At 42.3% G+C, this 21,510-nt stretch overlaps 1 pseudogene; it reads left to right on the top strand.

Moving 5' to 3' along the window:
• The first annotated feature begins 161 nt into the window (after positions 1-161).
• Positions 162-743, top strand: LOC103002799 (40S ribosomal protein S10-like; annotated as a pseudogene).
• The last annotated feature ends 20,767 nt before the right edge of the window (positions 744-21,510 follow it).

Genomic DNA, 21,510 nt, shown 5'->3' with positions numbered 1-21,510 from the left:
CGCTGTTCTGCTTTAAAGTATTGTTTCATTTAATCCTCACCATAATCCTATGAATTAAGTACTATTACTACCCTGGTTTTATCAGATGGAGAAACTGAAGCCCAGAAAGATCGTGTAACTTATAACAAAGTCACACAGTGGATACCCTTTCCTTTCCAGCTCCGACCCCGGACCCAGCAGCCGTCGCGATGTTGATGCCCAAGAAGAACCGGATTGCCATTTATGAACTCCTTTTTAAGGAGGGAGTGATGGTAGCCAAGAAGGACATCCACATGCCTAAGCACCCCGAGCTGGCAGACAAGAATGTGCCCAATCTTCACGTCATGAAGGCCATGCAGTCTCTCAAATCATGAGGCTACATGAAGGAACAGTTTGCCTGGAGACATTTCTACTGGTACCTAACCAATGAGGGTATCCATTATCTCCGGGATTACCTCCACCTGCCCCCTGAGATCGTGCCTGCTAACCTGCGCCGCAGTCGTCCTGAGACTGGCAGGCCACGGCCCAAAGGTCTGGAGGGAGAGCGACCTGCAAGACTCACAAGAGGGGAAGCCGACAGACACACCTACAGATGAAGCGCTGTGCCCTCTGGTGCCGACAAGAAAGCCGAGGCCGGGGCTGGGTCAGCAACCAAATTCCAGTTTAGAGGCAGATTTGGTCGTGGACGTGGTCAGCCACCTCAGTAAAGTTTGGAAGAGATTGTTTTGTGTTGAATTAACGTGTAGCCAGAAAAGATTAAAAAATAAATTAAAAAAGTCACACAGCCACTTAGTAGTGGAGCTGGGATTGGAACCCGGGCAGCCTTAGTCAAGAGGGTATGCTCTCCTAGATAGAAGCCAGATTAAGGCATCATGGTTGTAATAGTCACTTCAGTTGCAAATGACAAAAACTAAAGCAAAGACAAGGCAGGGTTTTGGGGTTTCTGGATGTAGAAATATCTGGAGTCCAAACAGCAGCATCTCTCCCCTCTGTCCCCCACTAGGTTCTGCCTTCTTCTGGTTTGTCTAATCTCAAGAAGGCACAGGACAAACATGGTACCTTCTGGCACCACAAAGCAATGGGAAAAGAGCGGTTGTTTAGTGAAAGGTCCTGAAAAAAAAGGCTCCCGTTTTAGAGAAAAAAAAACTGGATCCCCACCTAACACCACACACAAAAGTGAGCTCCAGACAGATTAAAGACCTAAATGGGAAGATAAGCATATAAATTTAAAATGAGAAAATGTGAGAGACTGTCTATGTTGAGAAGGACTTCAATGAAACTCAAAAGCACACACCATAGGAAAAAATTGATAAAGCTGATGACCTATTTGTGTTCAATGAAGAACAGTACGGAAAAAGTTAACAACAAAGATAGGAGAAGACAGTTATAATGTCTAAAATTGATAGGTGACTAATATCTAGGATGTACAAGAGACTCTTGCAAATCAACAAGAAGGAACCCCATGGGAAAATGAGCAATTAATAGGAGACAAAGCAAAAAGGCCTATGCTGGGATGCTCAAACTCACTAGTAACTAGAGAAATACAAAAGGAAACAGCATTGAGAGTTCACTTTACACTTTTTAGGCCAGCAAAAATTAGAAAGGTGGATAATGCCACGTGTTGGTTGGGATTAGGGGCATAACCCGCTGGCAGGAGTGGTGCAGATGTTCTGAAGAGCAATCGGGCATTTCTTAGGGACATAAGAATATACACACCCTGGGCCACAGAATATATCCCTGGTTATATGTCCCAAAGGATTTTTCATCCTGGCCCATATGGGAACCAGGATGAGAGTGTTTATCATAGTATAGTTTGAGTTGACAGATAACTGGACACAATCTTAAGTATTCACGCTGTGGGAGTGGAAACACAAAACACAGCGGAGCCCCACACAGCTGCCCCCGGAGCAGAAAGAAAGAGAGACTCAGGGCAGTCGAGGCCAGGTGCAGTCAGGCTACACTTGCTCTCAGCAAGTGCCTGCAGCAACCTCTGGAAGAAAAGATGGGTGGGGAGGGGGAAACCAGGGCAGCCACTGCCTGGGGTTGCCAGACTTAGCAAATTGAGGTGAACTTGTTTTCACCCCGAGAATGTACTCAGAGCTATGGATCTTCAAGGCTTTTATTTTTTATAAAAAGCACCAAGGAGCTTTTTTCCCCTGCATGTACAAACCCCCGCAGAGAGAGCAATGATGTGTTATATCTGCACAGAGGCTCCCGCTTGGACAAACTCCCCAAGGCAGCGGTGAATTCCCAGGATGCAAGGCCCCTGGAGCGAGGTCCTGGCTCCGTAAACCAAGACATAAGTGTCTGATGACTGTCTGTGATGATCTTGCTCTTTAGTGACATTGGGTTCTACCCTCCTTGTGTTTCTGGATATTTTGATGAAAAGCATGAACTTGCCTGAGTTTGAATCGGCCCCACCCCTTACTAGCTGTGACCTCTCTGTGCCTGAGACTTCAAGTCTCTAAGACAGAGATCAAACCACAACCTACGTCATAGGTTTTTGGTAAAGAGTCATGAGTTGGTTCTGTAAAGTATTTAAACTGCCTGGCACAGGGTAAGGGGTATAAAAAAAATACTGGCCATTATTATCAAGGCCACTTGGGATTTCTGATTCTTGGTCCAGATTAACCCAGATCTGTTTTATATCCACCAACATCACCTACCTCTGGTAATAATCTAGTTCCATGTTGTGCACATACACAATCCAGTCCAGGCACCCTCCTTGGATGGGAGGGAAAACTGTGTGTGTCCAGCTCCTGGGGATTTAACAAAGCCAGAACCTGTTGCCTTTTTCAAATATCCCACAGGGCAACATATAATAAATACTATTATTAATATTATTCCTTTTTTTACAAATGGGGAAACTGATGAACCAAAGAATGATATAAATAATGAAACTCAAAGCCTTCTCTGACATAAACTGTACCAATGTTTTCTTAGGTCAGTCTCCCAAGGCAATAGAAATAAAAACAAAAATAAACAAATGGGACCTAATCAAACTTACAAGTTTTGCACAGCAAAGGAAACCATAAACAAAACGAAAAGGCAACCTACAGAATGGGAGAAAATATTTGCGAACAATGTGAACGACAAGGGCTTAATTTCCAAAATATACAAATAGCTCATACAACTCAACACGAAAATCAAACAACCCAATCAAAAACATGAGCAGAACGGTGCCGACCAGAGGCCTCTGGCTGGCCGTCTGTCCTCACAGCACTGGCTATTGTGGACAGAAATGTGGGAGAGCTTTCCCTGGCTCTCTGTGTTTGATTCTTCCTGGACTTGGAGCCCTTGGATGTTCTGTACAATAAGTTGTGCTGTGGGCTGCCTGGCGCTCTGGACTGTGGTGTGAGGCCAGAGAGAATGGGGTTCAAGAGCCACCTGGTTTTTCTTCTGTGATGCCGACCTCGTCTTACTCCCTGGCCGTCATCCCTTGGGGCTCCCACGTGCTGGGGGTTCAGGGAAGGTCCCCAAGGGTGCAGAGCTCCATGGAGACGCCCGGTGGGGGCAGAGGCTACGCCTCATCAAAGGGCATCAGGCGAAGTTTGCCTTTTTCTGAAATGCTGTTGTGAATAAAGAGATTGATCCCTGACCAAAAAAAAAAAAAAAAAAATGGGCAGAAGACCTAAACAGACCTTTCTCCAAAGAAGACATATAGGCAGTGTCATGTGTCAATAGGCACATGAAAAGATGCTCCATGTCACTAATTATTAGAGAAATGCAAATCAAAACTACAATGAGGTATCATCTCACACCAGTCAGAATGGCCATCATTAAAAAGTCTACAGCGACTTCCCCGCTGGCGCAGTGGTTAAGAATCCACCTGCCAATGCAGGGGACATGGGTTTGAGCCTTGGTCCGGGAAGATCCCACATGCTGTGGAGCAACTAAGCCCATGCACCACAACTACTGAGCTTGTGCTCTAGAGCCCGCAAGCCACAGCTACTGAGCCCACGTGCCACACTACTGAAGCCTGCACGCCTAGAGCCTGTGCTCTGCAACAAGAGAAGCCACCGTAATGAGAAGCACGTGCACTGCAACAAAGCCCGCTGAAGCTGAAGCCCGCTTGCTGCAACTAGAGAAAGCCCGCATGCAGCAACAAAGACCCAACACAGCCAAAAATAAATAAATTTATTTTTTTTTAAAAAGTCTACAAATAATAAATGCTGGACAGGATGTGGAGAGAAGGGAACCCTCCTACACTGTTGGTGGGAATGTAAGTTGGCACAGCCACTATGGAGAACAGTATGGAGGTTCCTCAGAAAACTAGAGTTACCATATGACCCAGCAATCCCAGGATATATATAATCTTGGGCATTTATCCATACAAAACTATAATTCAAAAAGATACATGCAGGCTTCCCTGGTGGCGCAGTGGTTGAGAGTCTGCCTGCCAATGCAGGGGACACGGGTTCAAGCCCTGGTCTGGGAAGATCCCACGTGCCGCAGAGCGACTAGGCCTGTGAGCCACAATTGCTGAGCCTGCACATCTGGAGCCTGTGATCTGCAACAAGAGAGGCCGCGACAGTGAGAGGCCCACGCACCACGATGAGGAGTGGCCCCCGCTTGCCGCAACTGGAGAAAGCCCTCGCACAGAAACGAAGACCCAACACAGCCATAAATAAATAAATAATTTTTTAAAAAATATAAATAAATAAATAAAATGGTACCCATTCTCACAATTAAAAAAAAAAAAAGATACATGCACCTCTATGTCCATAGCAGCACTATTCGCAATAGCCAACACATGGAAACAACCTAAATGTCCATCGACAGATGAATGGATAAAGAAGATGTGGTACGTATATACAATGGAATACTACTCAGCCATAAAAAAAGAACAAAGTAATGCCATTTGCAGCAACATGGATGCAAGTAGAGATTATCATACTAAGTTAAGTAAGTCAGAAAGAGAAAGACAAGTGCCATATGATATCACTTATAGGTGGAATCTAAAATATGACACAAGTGAACCTATCTATGAAGCAGAAACAGACTCACAGACAGAGAGAACAGACTTGTGGTTACCAAGGGGGAGGAGGGTAAGGGAAGGATGGACTGGGAGTTTGGGGTTAGCAGATGCAAACTATTATATATAGAATTGATAAACAACAAGGTCTTACTGTATAGCACAGGGAACTATATTCAATGTCCTGGGATAAACCATAATGGAAAAGAATATGAAAACATACACACACACACACACACACACATGGCCATGAATGTCTCCTGAGCCACTAGCTTCCCATATATATATAAAACTGAGTCACTGTGCTGTGCAGCAGAAATTAACACAACATTGTAAATCAACTATACTCCAGTAAAAAAAAATAAACAGTAATGAAACTCACACCCCTCATTCCTGGGAGGTGAGATTTAAACCCAGATATTTTGATGCTACAGACACTCCCTTACCATCCTTCTAGAGCTGGAGCTCTCCTGCCTGCATTTCTGTCCCTCCCAGGGCTCTGCTCTCTAAGGCAGCACAGGAGGTGAACATGTCCTCAGGCCTTTGCCTTTTAATTGGCAACACCTGGAGCTACAAAGCCCTTCAAAGCCCAAACAGGCTGAGGCTACACTGATGAAATTAGTAGGCAGTGGTATTAGGATTTTAGGATTGAGCATCCAGCCTGGCAACTTAGTCTTCCTCCTAAAGCAGTCACTGCAATAATCCCTGCCCAGTTAAGACCACTGAATAATGATAATAATAACAAACATTACAGAGAACTTAATTAGGTGCCAACCCCATAGGGAGTGCTTCACATGTATTATCTCATTTAATCAGCTAAACAATTAGTTGGGTACTATTATTATCCCCTCCCACTTTTCAGATAAGGAAACTGAGGCTTAGAAAACTGAAGTTAAGGTTGTCTGTAGCCAGGAAGCAGCGTGCTGAGATATGCATCAATGGAATCTGATCACTTGTTCCTGTAGCATTTTATTTCCAGAATGTCTCCTGAGCCACTGGCTTCCCCAATATCTGCACCCACCATCACCAGGACTACCAAAAAAGGAAATCAAATGATGGGCTTCATAAGACATCGAAAACATTATTTTACGTTTCCAAAGCTGTACTTGTTCCAATGGGCGCTGAGTGGGAAGGAAAAAACAGTGTTAACCTCTACATTAGCGAGTCCTCCCCACCAGCCTGATTCAGCCCCCTAAACAATAGATATAATTACACTGAACAACTGTGTGTTTATTTCCATGTCTAGACACAGAGGTTGCATTTGAAAACAAAAGAGAAGAGAAAAAGGAAAGCACCCTGCTGTTTTTTTAATTCTTTGTGTCAAACTTTTTCTCTGCCTGGATGCCTTTCTTGTGATCAGGAGAGTATCAAGACTTTTAAAAACAAACAAACAAACAAAAAATCCCTTTTGTAGAGGAATTGGTATTAATTTAGGAGTAAAACAATTATTTAAACAGCCTCTAGTCAATAGAAACAAGTCATTTTAAACCTTAGAGGATTCACCACCTGCCAATGCAGGGGTCACGGGTTCAATCCCTGGTCCGGGAAGATCCCACGTGCTGTGGAGCAACTAAGTCCATGCGCCACAACTACTGAGCCTGCACACCACAACTACTGCAGCCCCCGCACCCTAGAGCCCATGTTCTGCAACAAGAGAAGCCACCACAATGAGAAGCCCGCGCACCGCAACGAAGAGTAGCCCCCACTCGCTGCAACTAGAGAAAACCCACAGGCAGCAACAAAGACCCAACACAGCCAAAAATAAATTAAATTAAATTAAAAACCAAACCAAAACAAAAAAACCTTAGAGGATTCAGAAAATCGTGAATGGATGCTAAAGCTAATGATAGAGTTTCACGAGGAATAGGTTTTTTACATAGTGTCAGAGTACTTCCCCATAAATTACATATTGATTGTAAAGGGGCAACTTGACAGTGGCAAGACCTGCCAGACAGCAGCTTTATCACGCAATCCAAGTTCACATCACCAGTATTGAGACAAAGTGACACCAGGAAAACTGACAGCAGGTGCCTCCTGAAATAAGGCACTGAGAAAGACAACATCATTTCTGCCCCAAAATGCATGACCTGAATCTAAACATGAAGGAACTGCAGACAAGCTCAAATGGAAGGACAGTTTACAAAATAACTGGCCTATATTCTTCAAAGGCATCAATGTCATGGAAGACAAAGACAGATTGAAGAACTGTTTTCAGATTAAAGAAGAACGAAGTACAATTGAGTGGATTTTAGTTTATTCTCAGAGGTTTGCAATCCTCATTACTCTCTGATTCCAGGACATTTTCATCATCCTGCAAAGAAACTCTCAAACTCATTAGCAGTCACTCCCCATCCCCCTCCTCCCAGCCCTGAAACCACTGATCTACTTTTCTGTATCTATGGATTTCCCTATTCTGGACATTTCGTATGAACAGAATCATAGAGTATGTGGTCTTTTGCGACCTTCTTCTTTCACTTAGCATGTTTTCACGTTGTAGCATGTATCAGTACTTTTCTCCTTTTTACGGCCAAATGACGTTACATTGTATAAGATATACCACATTTTGTTTATCCATGCCTCAGTTAACAGGCTGTTTCCTTTTTTTTTTTTTTGGATATTATGAATAATGCTGCTATGAACATTTATGTATAAGTATTTGTGGGAACATTTGTTTTCACTTCTCTTGGGTGATCTATCTGGGAGCGGAACTGCTGGGTTTTAAGTTTTTGAACTGCTTTTGGAAGTGGCTACACTATTTTACATTTCCAACACAATGTATGTTCCAATTTCTCCACATCCTCACCAACATTTTCTATTGCCCATCTTTTTTATTATAGCCATCCTAGTGGGTGTGAAATGGTATCTCATTATGGTTTGACTTGCATCTCTAATGACTGATGATGTTGAGCATCTTTTCACGTGCTTATTGGCCATTTGGATATCTTTGGAGGAACTTCTGTTCAGATCCTTTGTCCATTTTTAAATTGGGTTATCTTTTTATGGTTGAATTGTAAGCGTTCTTTTTACATACTGTATACTGGACTTTTACCAGATACGTAATTGCAAATATTTCCTCCCACTCTGTGAGTGATCTTTTAATTTTCTTGATAGTGTCTTTTGATGCACAAAAGTTTTTAATTTTGATGAAGTCCAACGTATCTGTTTTTTTCTTTGGTTGCTGTGCTTGAAGTGTCATATCTTAAACCACATATCTATGTAAGAAACCATTGCCTAATCCAAGGTCACAAAGATTTATACCCATGTTTTCTCCTAAGAGTTTTATAGTTTTAGCTTCTTTGGATTTTGAAGGCAAAATTATACCACATTTAAATGTGCTGCTCCAGCCCACTTACCTTAAAGAAGCCAGTTTTAAGTGGGGTCCCAGAGCAATAAAACTCTGCAGTGAATCCAGGCTGCGGTACAAGCCACCCTGCCACTTGGGCCTTTTGACACAGCATAGCACTTGAATGTTTTTGGTAAATAAAAGTATCAGACAAAGCCCCAGTAGGAAAATCATAGTCTAAATAGGTACAATTTTGGAGCAAAGCCATGCCCTCTTCTGCTATTAACTATTCTACTTTTGAGAAAAAGTTTCTGGTTTGTTACTAAGCCCTGACAGGACCAGCTGCTTGGCTGTGAGAAATCTGGTAACTCTATAGACTGGGTGCTCTCTGATCTGCCAAGCCATGAGGTCAGGCATGTGCAGCAGCATCGCATCCCCAGATGGTGGTGGTACACGTACACACGAGAGCAGATGGGAGCAGGTCTAAAAGGCATATGCAAGGTGTGTAAGCATATGGCTAGGACTTATTCAACACCTACTTCTCCTTTGACACCCACTCCTGTTGCATTGCCGCCCCTCCATCAAGCCACACCATGACCTCGCGGAGAGTTTCCTAGGACCAGGTTTGGATAAAGAAAAAGCTCATACCTGGTTTACAGATAGGTCTGTACAAGTGTTGACTGATTTGTGAAGATCCCTTCCAGAATTCCTTCTCCCATATGTACATTTCCTCTCAAGGCTGCCCACCCCAAATCTTACTCCGCTATCATTTCTTGCACAATGGTCTTGCTTGAAACCACTCCAGTGTAGTAAGCTGTAGCTGCTTCTGTCAACAGAAAGCCCCAAGTGGACACAGATGGCACATGACAAAGGCATATTTACCAAAGTATAGCCGAGGCAAAGGCTGGAAGAGTCTCTACCCTGAATGATCTCAGGTACAAGCCTGGCCAATAAAATTTCTGTTCAGAAAACACCTTGAACCAATTAGCTTCTACATGACTCAGGCATACACCTGGGGTATTTGGTAAATCCACTACTCTCTAGCATTTGATCTTTTTTTAAAAATTGAAGTATAGTTGATTTACAATGTTGTGTTAGTTTCAGGTGTATAGCAAGCATTTGATCTTTTTAATCTATATCTTTCTGGTGTATAATTATAACCACAGGCTAAATTAAGCAATTTTGGAAGCAATTCATCACTTTCACCACAGTATCCTCCTAAAAAAACTATGGTTTTCTACCAAATAGTTTTGTGATCATTGGATTTTTGAGCAATTGTTGTTAAAGGATAGTTGTTGTTTTTTTTTTTTTTAAGGATAGTTTTTTAAACACGGTAAAATAGTGACACTCATAAAAATATAAAATAATAATAGGTCAAAGATTTTATTTAACTCGTTAACAAATTAGAGGACTAATAAATATTATAATTGGGTCAAAGGATAATACAAAGAACCACATATATAAGCAATCGGTAATAATGAACTTACAAATTGATACACAATTGTAAGAACACAGGGGGAGAAAGAATTCAATTGCATTTCCACCTATCAAACTTTACTTGCATGCCTATGGACAAGAATCATTTGCATTGCCATCAGTTATCTACAATTTATGAATTCACAAAAGAGCTCAAAGACAAGGAAAGGCGCAGATACCCCATAGAATTAGATGACCCAGCAGGGTGTGTTCAGATAATGTCTGCCTATTTTTCCACTGAAGACACCCAGTAATCATTTTGCTCCATTTCAATGATTTTCACGGTTTCCCCTACCCTGTCTAGTTTAACCTCCTTATTTCACAGATAAAGAAAAGGAGGCCCAAACAGACTCGGCAGATATGGAGAACGAACTAGTGGTTACCAGTGGAGAGAGGGAAGGCGGGAGGGGCAAGATACGGGTATGGGGATTAAGAGATACAAACTACTGTGTTTAAAATAAATAAGCTTCAAGGATATATCGTACAGCACAGGGAACATAGCCAATATTTTATAATAACTATAAATGGAGCGTAACCTGTAAAAATTGTGAATCACTATGTTGTACACCTGAAACTTATTTAATATCGTAAATCAACTATGCCTCAGTGGAGTTCCCTGGTGGTCCAGTGGTTAGGACTTGGCACTTTCACTGCCATGGCCCAAGTTCAATCCCTGGTCGGGGCACTAAGATCCTACAAGCTGTGCCGTGCAGCCAAAAATTTAAAAAAAATTTTTTAATTAAAAAAAAAAATTATGCCTCAATAAAAAATAAATAAATGATTTTTAAAAAGAAAACGAAAAGGAGGCCTCGATGAAAATAGCAGTCATTATAATATATTTGCCACAAAGAAGGGCAATCATGTTGGAAGCACTGGCTTCTCCAGGCAGGGCTGGACCTGTGCTTCTGACCTTCTCATAGCCTCCTTCTGTCACTGTGTTCCTTTATTTCTACATGGACCCTAACCCCTCCCATTGACCTGTTCCTTTTCATTTCCTAATATCATCAATTAACCAGCCTCCATCTTACCCTGGGTCAGGGTGACAGTCTAGTTTGCCTGGTGACTTCACACAGCTAAGCTCAACCACTGTCATTTTATTTGCCAACTCTGGATAAAGCCAAAGCCTTATATCGTTGCTGCATTGTGTATATGAATTACTGTCTACAGATAAACCTGAGGTTTATGATCAGAAAACAAGAATTGTTTTTAATCCCACAAACCAAAAGTAGGTTAGCCCTCAGTATCTTTTCACACCTTGCTGGTTTCTCACTTTCTGTTTTCTCTCAAAATAGTTAAACAGAATACAGACCAGCAGGGGTTGCCCACAGTTGTTAGCAGGACTGCTATCTCTCACTGAAACTGACCTGTCAGTCCTTCCCTCCTCTTTCCCTACTTTAAAGTCCTCTGCCTCCTATAATACCCTGCTGGGGGCAAAGTCCTTCACAGAGTGGCCAGTGTACAGTACAAACAGAGCCTTGACACATGCTGCAGGCTGAAATCAAGAATGGTAGGGACATGAAATGCAAATCAAAACCACAACGAGATATCACCTCATACCTGTCAGAACAGCTATCATCAAAAAGACCATAAATAACAAATGTTGGCAAGGATGTAGAGTAAACTTGAAAATCTTGTACACTGTTGGTGGGAATGTAAATTGGTGCAGCCACTGCGGAAAACAGCATGGAGGTTCCTCAAAAGCTAAAAATATAACTACCAGGGACTTCCCTGGCAGTCCAGTGGTTAAGACTCTGAGCTTCCATTGCAGGGGACATGGGTTCGATCCCTGGTCAGGGAACTAAGATCCTGCATGTGCACAGTGCGGCCTAAATAAATAAATAAATAAGAACTACCATACGATCCAGCAATTCTACTCCTGAGTATTTATCCAAAAAAAATGAAAACACTAATTCAAAAAGATACATGCACCCCAATGTTCATAGCAGCATTATAGCCAAGATATAGAAGCAAAACAAGTGTCTATAAACAGATGAATGGATAAAGAAGATCTGGTATATATATATATATATATATATATATATATATATATACAATAGAATACTACTCAGCCATAAAATATAATGAAATTCTGCCATTTGCAACAATATGAATGGATCTGGAGGACATTATGCTCAGTGAAATAAGTCAGACAGAGAATGACAAACACTGTATGTCATCATGTATATGTGAAATCTAAAAAATAAAACAAACTCATCAATATAACTAAACAGAAGCAGACTCACAGATACAGAGAACAAGCTAGTGGTTTACCAGTGGGGAGAGGTGAGAGGGAGGGAGGCAAGAAGGGGTAGGAGATTAAGAGATACAAACTACTATGTATAAAATACATAAGCCACAAGGATATATTGTATAGCACAGGGAATATAGCCAGTATTTTATAATAACTTTAAATAGAGTATAAGCTATAAAAATTTTAAATCACTATATCGTACACCTGAAACTAATATAATATTGTAAATCAACTATACTTCAATTTTAAAAAAAAAATTTTAATGGTAGGGACATGAAATAAAGCAAAATTGTCAGGACAGGAAATCAGAGAGCAAGCCTTGTCGGTTTGCAAGTGCACAGGACAAGGTATATATAGAGAGAGCTGGGTCTGATTTCCCAGCATTTGCTGCAATTGAGCGAGGTCCAGCTGCTGGAAGGGTTTATAAAATATGGCTACAATCACCAAAGAAAGTTAAACAGTAGCCAGGAGCCAGAACAATCAAAGTTACCCACAGGAGAAAATATCTTGATTTATTTCCGTTTGCATTACCTGCTATAAATAGCATGGCCTTGGCCTCCTTGTACTGCCTAAGGAAAGGGATTTGTGGCCCTATTGTTCTTCCTCCTGTTTTATTGATAAATGAAAGGGCAAAGGTGGAAGACATACTGCCAGTTGGCAAAGCTGTGAGACTAAACCAGCTGGACTGAGGAGGAGAGACTTGAGATTGGCGTGCACCAGGGTCTCCGGTACTCCAGAGAGAAACAAGTCATAGAGGAGATGTTTCTATATAAAGACAGTGGCTAATCCATGCAACAAATACATCCTTTCAACAGATACAGACTGAATGGAGGAGCAGAGTGAGAGATCACAACCAGTCTCTCTATATGGTTACTTGTGTATATCGTTCAGTCAAGCTCTTGAAATTCATATTGGAACTGGACCCACCATGTTTAAACTTGACAGTACAAAGGGAGGTATTATCTTGGTCAGATCACATATTCTCAAAGCAAGCAGTCTTAAAATGCTGAGCCTAAATGTATAACTTGTAATGGGGTGTCACCTAGTGGATGTGGGAAATTTACATTTTCAAGTTAGGGGTGTAGGTATGTACACCAATCCCAAAGGTCTAAACTCACGCTAATACACGTGTAATGAGAGCCACATATGTGGGAGGTGTGTGGAGAGCCGGGGACCACGAAGGCCATGTCCAAGGCCAATTCTGAGGCTTAGTATGATGAGGTCTTGGAAAAGGTGCAGCAGTGGCTATGGAAATGGGCAAAGGTTGTAAGAGGCATTTCCCAAGAATGGACGGTGAAAGATGCTTCTAGGTTTTGACCCTGTATGCCTACAGCCAGGCCGTTCATCTGGTGTAAGGATCTGCTGGATGATCCCAGAGACTCCAACACACTGAGCCATGTCCTGTGTCCACAGCTCTGAGTTCAGGAACATTGTAGACCAGGCGGCTTACCTGAGGTCGGGCAGGGTGATGATCAGTCATGCTGAGGGTATGTAAATGGTGCCCCACAGTGAAACCCCATAGTGTTTAGCCCCAGGATTGGTGAGGGTCACCTGGCCCAGCACATATCAGGTTGACACATACACACAGCAGTCTGGGCCCAGCAGGGGGCAGTTGAGCTTCCTGGAGGCTGAATGTGACCCTGGAGACCCAGACGTTCCCATCTGCACCTCACCCCACCACCAGCACACACACATTTATGGTGAGATTGTTCAGGTTCTGAAGCTTGCACTTCTGTCCATCCCAAAGATTGCTGCTGATTGATTTGTTTCTGACTCCTCGCTTCCTTATGGATCCCCTAGGTATGTAAAACCTGTTTGATTTACCCAAGGGGGTGACTGGGCTTGGCTTTCCTTCCCTCGGAGCCAGCTACTGACATTCATCAATACAGCTGACAAACCTGGGTGAGGAAGTGAGGCTCTAGAAACTCCTACGTGCTGTGGTCAGAATGGCCTCCTCTTCATCATAGAAGGTTCAGGGACATTTAAAACAGTTGCCTAGGGACTTCCCTGGTGGTCCAGTGGTTAGGGTTCTGCCTTCCAAGGCAGGGAGTGCAGGTCCGATCCCTGGTTTGGGAATTAAGATTCCCAAAGTTTCCACATGCCTCGCGGTGTGGCCAAAATTTTAAAAATAAAATAAAATAAAAATAAATAAAACAGTTGCCTAACTCTACCTCTTAACTGCCAATGGCCGAGCAGTCCTACACACAAAGAAGGAACTTGAAACAATTCATAACAGGGGTTTACAGGTACCAACCTACCTAGTAAACTGGGCTTTCCCGAAGGCGGCTGGCCTGGAGTGAGAGACAGCAGGTTCTGGAAAGAAAAATGACCATAAGAGAGAAGTCTTGTTCAATTTACTTAAAGGGTGTCTGCATTTGACTTTTCTTCCATCAGCGCCTTCTATTGACAAATTGTGTCTGCACAGCTATCATGCAATGGAAGAGAAGGTACATGTGTAAAGATGTTGGTTGTAACACTTTGAAACAGCAAAAGATTAGAAAATATCTCAGTGATCACCGTGCAGGATTGGTTGTATAAATCAAGACACATCTATACCATGAAATACTAAGTAACCATTAGAGGAAAAGGTAGAGAAAATATATTTCAAAAACATATGAAAAATATGGGCTTTCCTGGTGGCGCAGTGGTTGGGAGTCTGCCTGCCAATGCAGGGGACACGGGTTTGAGCCCTGGTCTGAGAGGATCCCGCATGCTGCGGAGCAACTGAGCCCGTGAGCCACAAGTACTGAGCCTGCGCGTCTGGAGCCTGTGCTCCGCAACGGGAGAGGCCACGACAGTGAGAGGCCCACGCACAGTGATGAAGAGTGGCCCCCGCTCGCCGCAACTGGAGAGGGCCCTCGCACAGAAACGAAGACCCAACACAGCCAAAAATTAATTAATTAATTAATTAATTAATTTTAAAAAATATGAAAAATAATGGTTTTCAAAACATTGGACATCAGGTGATAAAAAGCAGTGATCCTTGTGGGACAAGAAACAAACAGGACTCTTTAACATGGCCTGTGTGACCAGGAACAGTCTGGCTCCTCCCTGCCCCAGGGACCTCCCCTTGCCCCTCGTTCTCTCTGCCCAAGCCACACTGAACATATGTTCATCCTTCACACTCAGCAGGATCCCTCTCACCACAGGGCCTTTGTACCTGCTCTTCCCTTTACCTTGTTAATTTCTACCTTCAGATCTAGCTTCTTCAGGCTTTCTCTGAGCCTCCTGACTCCTGGGCTAGGTCACATCCCACAAAAAGCACTCTCAGAATCGCATCTTTCTGCTCCTTCTACCTCTCATTTGTCATAACATATTATATAACATAATAACAAATATACACAATCAAATGTATATACATACCTATGACTCTTCGTTAATATCTATAGCCTCATTGGTTTGTAAATAGACAGGGTCTGTGTTCATTTTCATTCTCCATTGAATTGACACTTTAGCACAGTACATTCCATAACTATTTGTTAAATGTGCAAATCAGTGAATGCAATTCTTATTTGGGGTGATTTTTGAAATATTTAGTAGGAAATATGGCATAGGCACTTTTCATTCAGTACTGGAGTCATCTGTAAACAGCCCCCATAACCATACGCATGAACACTAACCATATATCAATATTAGCCCTGACGACATCACAATACCAAAATTTCTAATGCAAACTTATGGTTTTCATTCTGAGTTATTACAGGATTTATGTGGGACCGTAAATAATGAAATAATAAATTTAAATGACACAAGCAAAAATAAAATCAGATCTCTTTGCTTAGTTTCATTTAGAGACTGAAGCAGTTAAGATTAGTTTCAGGGACTTCCCTGGTGGCACAGTGGTTAAGACTCTGCGCTCCGAATGCAGGGGGCCCGGGTTCAATCCCTGGTCAGGGAACTAGATCCCACATGCATGCCGCAACTAAGAGTTCGCATGCCACAACTAAGGAGCCCTCGAGCTGCAACTAAGGAGCCCAAGAGCTGCAACTAAGGAGCCCGCTTGCCATAACTAAGACCCGGCGCAAGCAAATAAATAAATTAATTTAAAAAAAAAAGATTAGTTTCAGCTTTATGTGATAGAACACCCAAATTAACAATGAATAGGGGCTTCCCTGGTGGTGCAGTGGTTAAGAATCCGCCTGCCCAGGCAGGGGACAAGGGTTCAAGCCCTTGCCGGGAAGATCCCACATGCCATGGAACAACTAAGCCTGTGCGCCACAACTACTGAGCCTGTGCTCTAGAGCCCGTGAGCGACAACTACTGAGCCCACTTGCCACAAGTACCGAAGCCCGCATGCCTAGAGCCTGTGCTCTGCAACAAGAGAAGCCACCGCAATGAGAAGCCTGTGCACCGCAACAAAGAGTAGCCCCCGCTCGCTGCAACTAGAGAAAGCCCGTGCGCAGCAACGAAGACCCAACACAGCCAAAAATAAATAAATTAATTAAATAAATTTTTTAAAAAGCAAAAAACAATGACTAAGCCTTGCATGCAACACACACACAAATGCAGTCTGGAACTGGTATGGAGCGTCTACGATATCATCAGGAATGCAGGCTCTTTAAGCTTTCCACTCCTCTATCCCTCAGACTCTTGGCTTCAGGATCTAAGATAGCTGTTAGAGTTCCAGCCATCACATTTACATTCTAGGCAGCAGGACGGAGAATTGGAAGAAAGAGAAAAAGAAGACATGCAAAAACCTTTTAAAGCAGTAGTCCTGTGACTACACCTAGCTGCCAGGGAGAGTAGGAGAAGGGAGCCTTTGATAAGTGAAAATTATAGATAGTATGACTTTTTTGTAATATTCAATGCTTTATTTTTTTATTGGACTATAGTTGATTTACAATGTTGTGTTACCTTCTGCTGTTCAGCGAAGTGAATCAGTTATACATACACAAATATCCACACTTTTTTAAAATTCTATTCCCATACAGGTCATTACATAGTATTGAGCAGAGTTCCCTGTGCTATACAGTAGGTCCTTTTTAGTTATCTATTTTATACATAGCAGTGTGTATATGTCAATCCCAATCTCCCAATTTATCCCTCCCCCCCACCACTGACTGTATGACTTCGGAAGATGAACTCATTTGGGGTAGGTGGCTAAGAGTCTCTACTTCAGAAATGTTCACATTTAACATATTTCTAAAAGGTGGGGGGAAAGTGCAGTTCTCAGGAATTTAAGAAGTTGATTACCAGGGGTGGGTGGGTGGAAAAGGGTAAAAAGAGAAGATAATGGGAATGGGGAGTGCAGGTGAGGATAGGGCTACAGTTCTCTGAGAATGCTTTTTTTTTTTTTAATTTTTGGCTGCATTGGGTCTTCCTTGCTGCACGCGGGCTTTTCTCTAGTTGCTGTGAGCGGGGGCTACTCTTCGTTGCGGTGCGCGGGTTTCTCATTGCAGTGGCTTCTCTTGTTGTGGAGCACGGGCTCTAGGTGCACGGGCTTCAGTAGTTGTGGCACTCGGGCTCAGTAGTTGTGGCTCACGGGCTCTAGAGCACCGGCTCAGCAGTCGTGGTGCACGGGTTTAGCTGCTCCGTGGCATGTGGGATCTTCCCCGACCAGGGCTCGAACCTGTGTCCCCTGCGTTGGCAGGCGGATTTTTAACCACTGCGCCACCAGGGAAGTCCACACATGGAATAATTTTAATTTCAAAAAGAGTAAGGACTGCAGTTGATTAAAACATATTGAACATATAAAAAAATATATGAGTTCAGAATAATTTTTTAGAAAAGAAATAGTCCTAGAGATTGTTGGGACATCAACTTACTCCTCGGAACATCAATAATTATAGGGAAAGAACTAAGCATTCATCCTACCTTTCTGATATAAACTGAATTTCAGTGTAACCAACTATCACTGTGGACAAGGGAAAGTTTTTCAGTGCAGAAGAATTCTAGCTAGGGCTAGGACTAAGGTAAGGCAAGGGAGATGCCTAGTGTATAAAATTCATGGAGGCTCTCAGCCCTGATTCTAGTTAACAGAGGCAGGAGTGTCGAAAGTCAAAAATTGTTTCAACTATTACTGAAATAACTGATTAAGGCAGTGGTCATTAGTGCTTCAGAAACCACTAGGAGAAAGGCTGGTAGGAAATGTATAAAAATCAGACTGTCAGGGACTTCCCTGGTGGTGCAGTGGTTAAGAATCCACCTGCCAATGCGGGGGACACGGGTTCGAGCCCTGGTCCAGGAAGATCCCACATGCTGCGGAGCAACTAAGCCTGTGCACCACAACTACTGAGTCTGTGCTCTAGAGCCCACGAGCCACAACTACTGAGCCCAGGTGCTGCAACTACTGAAGCCCGCATGCCTAGAGCCCATGCTCCACAACAAGAGAAGCCACCACAATGAGAAACCCGTGCACTGCAACGAAGAGTAGCCCCCCGTTCGCCCCAACTAGAGAAAAGCCTGCGCACAGCAACGAAGACCCAACGCAGCAAAAAAAAAAAAAAAATCAGACTGTCACTCTCTGAACCCAAGGATCAATCTAATGTCACCAAAAATGAGACAGAAAGTATAACATGCCTCCAGACAGTGATGCAAAAAGTACACAGCACCACCTAGGAAAAGATTCTCAGGGAAAAGTTTTTTTGAATCATAATATAATCAAGCCTTTAAAACTGATCTCCAGTCCACAGGAAATATTGAGCATAAAGGATGTAGTCCACAAGGAAGCAATATACCAGATCTCAAAGGAGGGATCTTATATTGGACTCTAATTTCATCAACCAGTCAATGAAAGAAAAAATAAAAGGGTAGGGGACTGTTCTAGATTAAGAGAAACATAGGACTTAAAAGACTTATAAGAAACACAAGAGACATAACCAAATAAAAGAGATCTTGTTTGATCCTGATTCTAAACAGAAATTACAGAAAGAGTATTTTTATACAATAGAGGAAATTTGAGTATGGCTTGGTAATTGAATGATATTAAGGAATTATTTTGAATTGTGTTAGATGTGATAATGGCATTGTGGTTATGCAAGAAAGTATTTGGATATCCTTTTGGGGTGCATACTGAAGTGTTTAGAAGTGAATGGTATGATGTCTGGGACTTGCTTTAAAATATTCCAGCAACAAAAGCATAAGAAGAGGACAGGGGAGATGAAATAAGTCTATGATGAAACGAAGCTAGAAGATAGACACATAGGATTTGTTATACTTTCAAATAAATTACACCTTATAGTATGTATCCTAGAGCAGCTCCTGTAACAGTGCGCATGTCCAAGGGTGGTTCTGCAGCTGTGTTTGTAAAATGAAAATTGGAAATGACTTGAGTCTGTCAATAAGAGACAAACAGTGATTAAGTGATAAGGGACTGTCCTTTCAGCAGTCCCTTCCTGCTCCTCCTGGTTAATAAAATCCTGATTTTATTTATTCCCCACATAAATGTTTTATGGATGCATTGTGATGAATCCAAGGCATAAGTTGGAATCTCTTTTGCCAGTAATTGATCCAGTGGTGGGCAGGCAACCAACTTCACCGAGGAGAACTAAGGGGAGATTTTGGTGAGAGACTTCTGGGAAGGATTCACTGTACTTCATTGATTCTAAAACACAAACTCTTTCTTTTGTTTCTGAAATTATCAGGCTTCTCACAATCTCTGTCAGATGGCTGCTATGGTGTGTTTGTCGTTCCACATGTGTGTGCAAACTTGATCTGAAAACCTACCATTCGTGACTTCTGGTAAGATCCAGAAAGTGCCAGAATTAAAACCTGCAGAATGGGCCTTCTTGAGACAACAGTGGTGATTCTGTGAGGAGATTGCTGTCCTGCCAGTGTTCCTGAGGGCACAGAGGGTGATGAACACAGGCAGGGAAGGCACTGAATTGAAAAGTAATTTAGAGTGGAACTCTGGTGGGAAGACGTTCTGAAAATACCTTAAACAATTTATTTCATTTCTATTTTCTTGTTTTGTATACTCAGGAGTAATATATAATTAAAAAATTTTTATGGGGGTTTCCCTGGTGGCGCAGTGGTTGAGAATCTGCCTGCCAATGCAGGGGACACGGGTTCGAGCCCTGGTCTGGGAAGATCCCACATGCCGCAGAGCAGCTGGGCCCGTGAACCACAATTACTGAGCCTGCGCGTCTGGAGCCTGTGCTCCCCAACAGGAGAGGCCGCGATAGTGAGAGGCCCGCGCACCGCGATGAAGAGTAGCCCCCGCTTGCTGCAACTGGAGAAAGCCCTCGCACGGAAACGAAGACCCAACACAGCCATAAATAAATAAATAAATAAGTAAATAAAAATTAAAAAAAAAAAAGCAAGTCTTTAAAAAAAACTTTTTTTTAATGTCTAGGTCTCAAAGAGCTATTTATTTAAACATAAATTCTAAGGGATAAGAAAGCATGAAGTCAGTTTAATTGTCAGCACTCTTTATTTTTAGTAGTAAATTGATAGGATCTTGGGTTTGATGAAATGTGGTACCTATATGTTAGAGAATAAGGCTGGAAAAGGAAAATTCTTTTCCCCCTTCCTCCACTTCCTTTGGATACCGCGACAGGCAAGGGTATGATGCTCAGAGCTATGGCCGTTATCTTGGGACCACAAGAGGAAGATAGAATCCCAGGGATGCCAAATTGCATCTTGACATTGCTGAGTCACTGGCTTAGCAATGGAACAGTCTACCTGCAGATTTCTCATCAGTGAGATAATTAATGCCTTTATTATTTATGAGACTTTTCTTTTCTGGCTGCACTGCGAGGCATGTGGGATCTTAGTTCCCCGACCAGGGACTGAACCCAAGCCCCGTGCTTTGGAAGTGCGGAGTCTTAACCACTGAACTGCCAGGGAAGTCCCAATGAGACTTTTATGTAGGGATCATGCTACAAAAGTATACCTAAGTGATCATCATTTACTGGAATACTATAAACTATATATGTTGTTTAATATATATATAATACATTTATAATATGTTTATATAAATATATATTTAAAATAAATATTATATATTATGAATATATATTTCAACCTCAAAGATGTAGCATTGAGTTGAAAAAGCAAGTTTCAGGGAATTCCCGGGCAGTCCAGGGGTTAGGACTTGGCGCTTTCACTGCCGTGGCCCGGGTTCAATCCCTGGTTGGGGAACTAAGATCCCGCAAGCCTCACGGTGTGGCAAAAAAAAATTTTTTTTAATTTAAAAATTTTTTAAAAACATTTTATTTTACTTTTATTTTTAAAATATTTATTTATTTACTTACTTATTTGGCTGTGCCGGGTCTTAGCTGCAGCACGCGGGATCTTTGTTGCCATGTGCAGGATCTTTTAGTTGCAGCATGCAGGCTCTTAGTTGTGGCATGCGGGATCTAGTTCCCTGACCAGGGATCAAACCCGGGCCCCCTGCATTGGGAGTGCAGAGTCTTAACCACTGCACCACCAGGGAAGTCCCTTTTTAATTTTTTTAAATAAAAAAAATTAAAAAGCAAGTTTCAGAATGATACTGTCAGTGTGATATTTAAAGTTGAATGAATAATAATAAATGTTGTTTATGGGTATATCGTGTTTTAAACATGAACTACAAGGACACATACTATCTTCAGAGAAGTGGCTACC

Source organism: Balaenoptera acutorostrata, chromosome 10 (assembly GCF_949987535.1).
Source record: "Balaenoptera acutorostrata chromosome 10, mBalAcu1.1, whole genome shotgun sequence".
In the NCBI taxonomy this organism is placed as follows: domain Eukaryota; kingdom Metazoa; phylum Chordata; class Mammalia; order Artiodactyla; family Balaenopteridae; genus Balaenoptera; species Balaenoptera acutorostrata.
The sequence above is the reverse complement of the archived record's forward strand: the minus strand, read 5'-3'. Positions and strand labels throughout refer to the sequence as shown.